Below are 7,752 nucleotides of genomic sequence, written 5' to 3'. Positions count from 1 at the left end.
TTTCCATAGTCGTGTTTTTGCTTTCTCAATCCCCGCAAATATGGAAGGCTGACTGTGTACTTATGACGCTTTTTTTTATAAAAGTACGTACGTTTTCCAATTGCTAAATTATAAAGATATAAATATTTATATATTTTATGTAATTAAGTGGAAAAGATGCCCCTTTTCCGTATAAGGACCGGATTTTAATAGCCTAACAACAATATTTCTGTGTGAATTTTCTACATTTTTTCCAACTCATAAATTGTCATGTCTTTTTACTTGTGTCACCTTCTTTAAGCAAAGGCGGTATATCCCAATAACTTGGATTGACTTAGAGATATTCGTAAGATATAATCACGTAAAAGTATAAGTTATTCGTTCAAAAACAAATAGAAACGATTCACTTCCGAATGAAAGCGTTTACCCGCTTTCTTCAGCACTCGATCCTTTTTTAAGATCAACGATTGATTCTCAATCTAGAGCTCGATATTTGTTTGTCGTTGCTAGTTTATTAGTAGAGATTGTCTTATGTTAAATCTATATCAAGGAATACTGTGCCATTTTCATCGCCACTGTACATACAGATCGAAACTAGCGTTAGCCAAAGAGTTTATTGCGAAATTTCACATATCGCGACAAATAATGCATCGGCTAGTTTTGTTTCGCTTCTTTCTTTCTTTTTTTGTAGAAGAATACCTCTGTGTGAAGAAGTACCAATTAATTGCTCTTACTTAACTCTATTCAGGTAAATACACAGGTAAACATTGTAACTCGCTATACACAGAAAAAAGAAAATAGAATTGCTTAAAATTATAAATAAATTCGGCGCCCAAACGTTTCTGTCATCGTTAATCGTTAATCGTTCGTTTAGGCCCGGTTGCACCAACGTCGCATTAAGTAGCATTAATCCTGGCTAATCTTTCGTCTACAAGTGGGATGAATAATTTAGGAAAGGACAATCGCGCGAATCGCTAATCCAGGAGAGCTCGTTTAATGACCCTCGATGCAACGTGGCCTAAATGTTACCAGTGCAACTCTATAAATTAGTACATACACATATCTACGGCATTACAATAAGTATAATATCTACACGGAGATTAGCTTTGAAAAAATGATACTCTGTCTCGAGAGAAGTGAAAATATTATCGACGGCTCGAGGATGATTGTGTACAAAGTGCGCATTGTAATTTGGACGTTATCGATTATTATTATTTTCACCATTTCCCGCCGTGCGCGCGCGCGCGACTGAAAGATGAATGGAAAGAAACGCATGTAGTACGCTCGAGTTGCGGCGATAACGCAGCGGGATGAGTTTCACCCTCATTCTCTCTCGTAATACGATGCATTTGCTTGTGACCGATTGTATATTCGGCATCTCTCCGCCATGCATACCTATACATCACATATATCCCAATAATCAGCACGCATTACACGCAGAGATTTTTTTTATTAAATCATAAGAGCCCTTTACTACCCCTTCCTTTTCTCCTCTCGCGTAATACATGCCTGCATGTAATGATATATATAATCATAATCGCGACGAAGATCAAATGAGGGACGTGTTTCGATTGGATTAGCGTATTATGCATCAAGCTGTATGTTACACATAAATTATCTAATGCCGTTTGGATCGAGATCACTACCAGACACTACCAGCTGAGGGACATCACAGTCTGACGAAGAATTTCTTCGTGAAACTTGGCGCGAAATAACACGGGGAGTGTAGAAGGTGAACTGCGTTAACATTTCCTGCTCGTCGAGTCAACTGAACAAGGATACTCTCGGACCAGCGCGAACCCTGATGCAATGTTTACTGCTTGGAAAAAATGATGCCGTAGTAATCTTGTTAATTTAATAACAGTATTAATAATAAAATAAATTATTGTACTCTTAATTTAATAGAATTCGTCGGATTAATACTGTTATCAAAGTAACAATATCAATTTTAATTCTTTCTCGCGCGCGTGTCGTCGTTCAAAGACACAATATTTTCAGTACGTTTGCATAATCATTCATCGGTGAACAAGATATTTATTCTATGGCTGGCACTGATCCAATTGTCCTGCTCATTGTCAGATGTTCCTCTCTCCTTTCTTCCTCGTAATTTAATACGCAAATCGATTGTATCGATACGATACTCGGCAACATCCTATACTTTGTATTTTTAACATATAATATATTCGTAGCAGGAGTGGACCAATCGTTTCTATCGAGGGTTTTTCCCTTGAAAGACACTAACATTACTCCAATGCCAATAATTAGTCTCACGATAACATTTCGGCACGAATTTTGGCATTAACCTGAAGCCTACCATTTCTTGCAGATTTCTTTCGTGCTAAATTCAAATCCGTCTATAGAATTCTTCTAGTAGAATTAGGATTTTGAGAAAAAACTCCCTTACAATAAATATGTCGCCGTTTTTCATCGGTTACAACTTACAACTTCCTATTCCGACGTGCTACATGTAGCTACAACGGCTCAAAATAAAGCTTGAAATTTATACTGTTATATGTAAGATACAAAAAAGATTTTTAGTAAAATAGATACTCGAACTCTAACCATTCAATTCTCTAGTGTTCTCATATAAATCTTTTTAGCGCAGAAATTTTTGTATTTCATACATAAAGTATAAGTTTAAAACTTCATTTTGAGCGTCACATCATAACTACCAGGTCTGCCGATTAATAATTCTTAATTTTTTTCAAGAGATAGCACTGGAAATAAGGGGTGGCTCACAGTATTAACTAATATGCCATTTTGTTGCTGTGACAGCAACACGGTTTTGTATACAGGTCTCCCGACTGCCTCTAATTTTCGATGTTGGGGGTAGGTCGCTTAGTGAGGAAATTTTGTAGTTCTTGTAATAGCCACTAGCGTTGCAGTCGATCTTCTTTTGTTGGCGAGGGACGCTGGAGGCCGAGGGGATATGTCGAGTTTACCGTGAATGGGACAAAGACAGACAGATATCCCTCCCGGCCTCCAGCGTCTCTCGCCACAAAAAGAAGGTAGACTGCAACGCTAGTGGCCATTACAAGAACTACAAAATTTCCTCACTAAGCGACCTACCCCCACTACCGAAGTCAGGAGACCTGTCTACAAGACCGTGGACAGCAGCCTTCAAAACGGTATGGTTGTTTAAACGTTTACGAGTTAGCGTCATATTCTTTTCGTGTGGTAAACATGTCGAATTTTGAGCCAAATAAAGAGAATTTGCGGCACATACTGCTTTTCTTGTTCAATTAAGAGAAAAACGCGAGTGAAAGCCATCGTATTCTTGTAGAAACTTACGGTAACAATATCCCAATGCAAGACGCCTGTGTGCATTGGTTTAGACGATTCAAAAGTGGCGAGTTTGACTTGAAAGATCAAGAACGCCCAGGTCAACCGAAAAATTTTGAAGATGCCGAGTTGCAAGCATTGTTGGATGAAGACGCTGCACAAACTCAACAACAATTGGCAGAAAAGTTAAATGTTGGTCGACAAATCATTTCTGATTGTCTGCATGCCAAGAGAAAGTTTCAGAAGGCAGGAAAATGGGTACCACATCAACTGAACGAAAGACAGATGGAAAAGCGAAAAACGGTGCGCGCTTTTGCTTCTTCACTTCGAAAGAAAGTCTTTTTTGCATTGGATCGCGACTGGAGACGAAAAATGGATATATTTCGAGAACCTGAAACGCAAAAAATCATGGGTTTCACCAGGACAACCACAACATCAACCCCAAAACCGAATCGCTTCGGAAAGAAGACAATGCTATGCATTTGGTGGGATCAGACAGGTGTCGTAAACTATGAGCTTCTAAAACCTGGTGAAACAGTTGATACCTGGTGAAACAGTTGATACCGCTCGCTACCGACAACAAATGATCAATTTGAATCATGCATTGATCGAAAAACGACCAGAATGGGCTCGATGACACGGAAAAGTGATTTTGCAGCACGATAACGCAAAAAATCATGGGTTTCACCAGGACAACCACAACATCAACCCCAAAACCGAATCGCTTCGGAAAGAAGACAATGCTATGCATTTGGTGGGATCAGACAGGTGTCGTAAACTTCTAATGAGCTTCTAAAACCTGGTAAAACAGTCACACATAGCAAAACAGGTCGAAGATACGATTTCCGCACTTGGCTGGGAACTCCTGCCGCACCAGCCCTATTCACCCGACCTTGCTCCTTCCGACTACCACTTTGCTTTCATCGATGACACACGCACTTTCCCCAAGAACACTTCAATAATTACGAAAAAGTTGAAAAATGGTTCGTTAAATAGGTCGACTCAAAATAGGAATTACTCTTTTTCTGGTAAGGCATTCACGAATTGGCGAAAAGATGGGAAAAATGTATAGCTAGCGACGGCGCATATTTTGAATAAAACATTTTTTACTATTCTCCTAAATTAAACGTGGTCTTTTAATGAAAAAATTAAGAATTATTAACCGGCAGACCTGGTACATATAGCACATCGGAATAAAAAGTTATAACTGATGAAAGCCTATCAAAATAACCATATTTAACTAATTGTAAGTAGTTGTAGAGATGTAGCGAGTGAGGGCTAAGTTAGTCCCCAACGTCATCTTGATCTAAAAGGTGTTTTTTAACTACCCGCTTGTGTGGAAGAGCTGCCCACTCTGTACTTCCATCTCTCATACAGTCAATTCTTATATTTAAGGATGGTCTTAAATATCTCTTGAAATATTTCGTAGCCAGTAAAATGATGATAGCATCCACGCAGATTATTTTTGGGTTATATACTTTTTGAACATGTATTTAAGACAAAGTTAAATGTAAAAATTGACTACGAACAGGCCTTAGTGTGCGCTCAGTGCACACTAGTGCAGGCAATCAAAGTCGTTATACATGTAAGTTCTTTTCAAAGTCCTGACGTGCTAGAGAACTTGAATTTACGCGCAAATGGATTTGAATTTAGCACGAATGAAATTATAAAAAAAAATAAGTTCCACCTAACATTAAAAGTCCAATTTTATTCATCAACGTCAAGCCCGTAAGACCCTAGACGGTTTACCTTTTACACTCCCTGTTTTCACCTAAAATAGATTTTACGGTTGACCCCCAAGTCGATAAAAAGATCCGCCTCTCAACATACTTTTCCCACTTAAAGTTTCTCTACACCGTGCAGCGGGTATAACGACAGAGAACCGCTGTCACGAAGCTACTGAGTCTATCTCATTGTCAGTAATACTTCTAAGTATTTATCATCTTTTTCGATTCTCGCACACGATATTTATTTTTTCTACCGCTGGTTACGATATACAAGAAATGTAATTATATCTACACACGCACACACACATTCACACACACATTCACACGCACGCACGCACGCACGCACGCACGCACACAGTCAGATACACAAACATTTTTTTATGCGTCACCATCGGCAACGTTGAACACCTTTTTACACGCTTTTTCTTACTTTCATCCTCGCTTTTCCACCTCGCGTGTAACACTCAAAAGGAATTTGAAATTTTTATACACCAAGCACACGCCTGCGTAGGCCACTTCTACGTTTCGAAAATGCGAAAAAGCTGGGAGAGATAGAAAGGGATAAGTGTTAATTGCCGCGGAAAGATGTTAAAGTAAAATAAACAGCGATAAACGCAAGAGATAATCATTGAAATTAAGGGAACATTTTCCTTCGGTTATGTATCTGAAAATGTGAATTTTGCATATGTACACATATGTACAGCTCCATTCATATCCAAGAATATAATTCTCAAACGATAAAAGTTCTATAAGTGATAAGTATTTCGGTACTTTTGGTTGTAAATAACGAAGTAATAAGTAATCTGCATGTATCAATACAAGATTGACTGATAAATCTGTAAGGTTTCAAACTTCCACGTATATGTAAATAAATTTTAACAAAAAATTCCACTTAATCCTTCCGTTATTATTTATACATCACGTATATGTATAATGTATTTAATGTCGTAAAACTGTACTCTACCTTATAAAATCTATTAAATTTTTAATCTTTAAATATGTATTTTTCAATAACAATAATCAGAGTGTAACTCTTCCGCTCGTATGTTGTAAATACAAATATCAATTATTATTAAAGGCCATAATAAACGAGCATTAGTGGATGTTAATTAAAAGATATCTATAATTTATTCCTAAGAATTATGGTACGTAAACGTTTCGGCTATACTAACAAGGGGACCGTCAGGTGTTCCCCTCCCCGATTTGGCTGAAATTGTGCATAAGTGTAGTACTTAACGAGAAACTTTTATAGAGCAAGCCACTCGACGCACCTCTCAAGCGTTTTCGAGAAAAAGCAATTTGAAATTTGCGTGTATGTGTTAGTAGCTATGCAGCGCAAAATTTTTTCAGCCGAACGCGTAGCGTACCGGGCAGCGCGCCAACTTCGTAAACGCGAGATCGCTGGTTCGAGTCCCGCTGCTACTCTTTTTTTCCATTATTTTTTTCTATTATAAATGTTTCTTTAGTTATACAATATTGATGCTGAAATTTTAATATTTTTATCGTTTTAAAATATTTGCAATATAAATCTTTATTAATTATTTGCAATATTTATAATATTAAGTAGAAGGCAGTATATGTTGTAACATCATCGAAATCGGGAAAGCTTACGACTCATTTGTATAAAAAGTTTTTGAAAGAAACGTTATTACCATACGTAGAAAAGCAGAAATTTCTGCTGTTGATAGATTCTTGGGGAGGGCAAACAAATCCGAGCTTGTATGATGAAATTTTTCAAAACGATGAGGGTATAGGAACATGTACAATTAAAGTTATTCCTCCGAAATGTACGCCTCTTGTTCAACCTTGCGATGTTTACTTTTATAGACAGGTGAAAAATTTTATAAAGCGTCTACAAAATTGTTCCTACCTTATCGAACAAAATCGCGAGATAGCATCCAGAGAAGATTGTTTAAAAATTCAATCGATTGTTCATAATCAGTTGTCAGCTTCAGTATTTTCTGAAATGTTGCGTTACGCTTGGTTCGCTGCAAAACTTTGCGATGAAAGAAACATTTTCAGGAACGTAAATGAAATATGTTTCCCTATCGATATTCTTAACCCTAGAACCCGACACATGGGTAAAATTTACCCAGACCAACTTTTCGAACGTTACCGCTCTGAAAATATGAGGAGTTGGCAGTACTATACTAGGGCCAAAATTAGTTAACTAATTCCTTTGTTGGAAGGCATAACTCAGCTGTTTTCTCACCTAACCGTTTTCGACAGGGAAGACAGCAAAATTTCGTTCGGGTAAATTTTACCCATGTTTAGGGTTTACGTTGGAAAATTCATTTTCAATTTTTTCTTGTTTGTAATAGATTTAGATCTTTCTTTCTAGTTTTTATTGAAAACTTGGTTGCTGATGTATGATAAATGTGCTTTAGAGGTTATAATTGTATCAAATAAGTATATTTATTATATATAACATATATTATGCAATAGAATTGAAATTATTTATAAATAACAAATAATACGTAATAATACATTTTCTTATAATAAAACAATTTTGAAAGGGAAAATGGAGTTATTAAGTAAACCCATAAAAAGTCCCATCCATATCTTGTTCGAACAGACCTATTTTCCTTTTGTAAAAAATATAGTTTTTTTAATAACCAGCGATCTGCTCCTAGATTTCTCAAAGAATTAACCGTCTTCTTTAAAATCGCGTTTGCCTCATTGCTTTATCTGTTATAGTTAAAAAGTTATTAATTTTTTAGAGAAAAGCGAATTTTGAAGAAACATGTGTTTTGTTTTTTATTAT

The sequence above is a fragment of the Vollenhovia emeryi genome, unplaced genomic scaffold (assembly GCF_000949405.1).
Source record: "Vollenhovia emeryi isolate VEMERY1.0 unplaced genomic scaffold, V.emery_V1.0 DF939443.1, whole genome shotgun sequence".
In the NCBI taxonomy this organism is placed as follows: Eukaryota; Metazoa; Arthropoda; class Insecta; order Hymenoptera; family Formicidae; genus Vollenhovia; species Vollenhovia emeryi.
The sequence above is the reverse complement of the archived record's forward strand: the minus strand, read 5'-3'. Positions refer to the sequence as shown.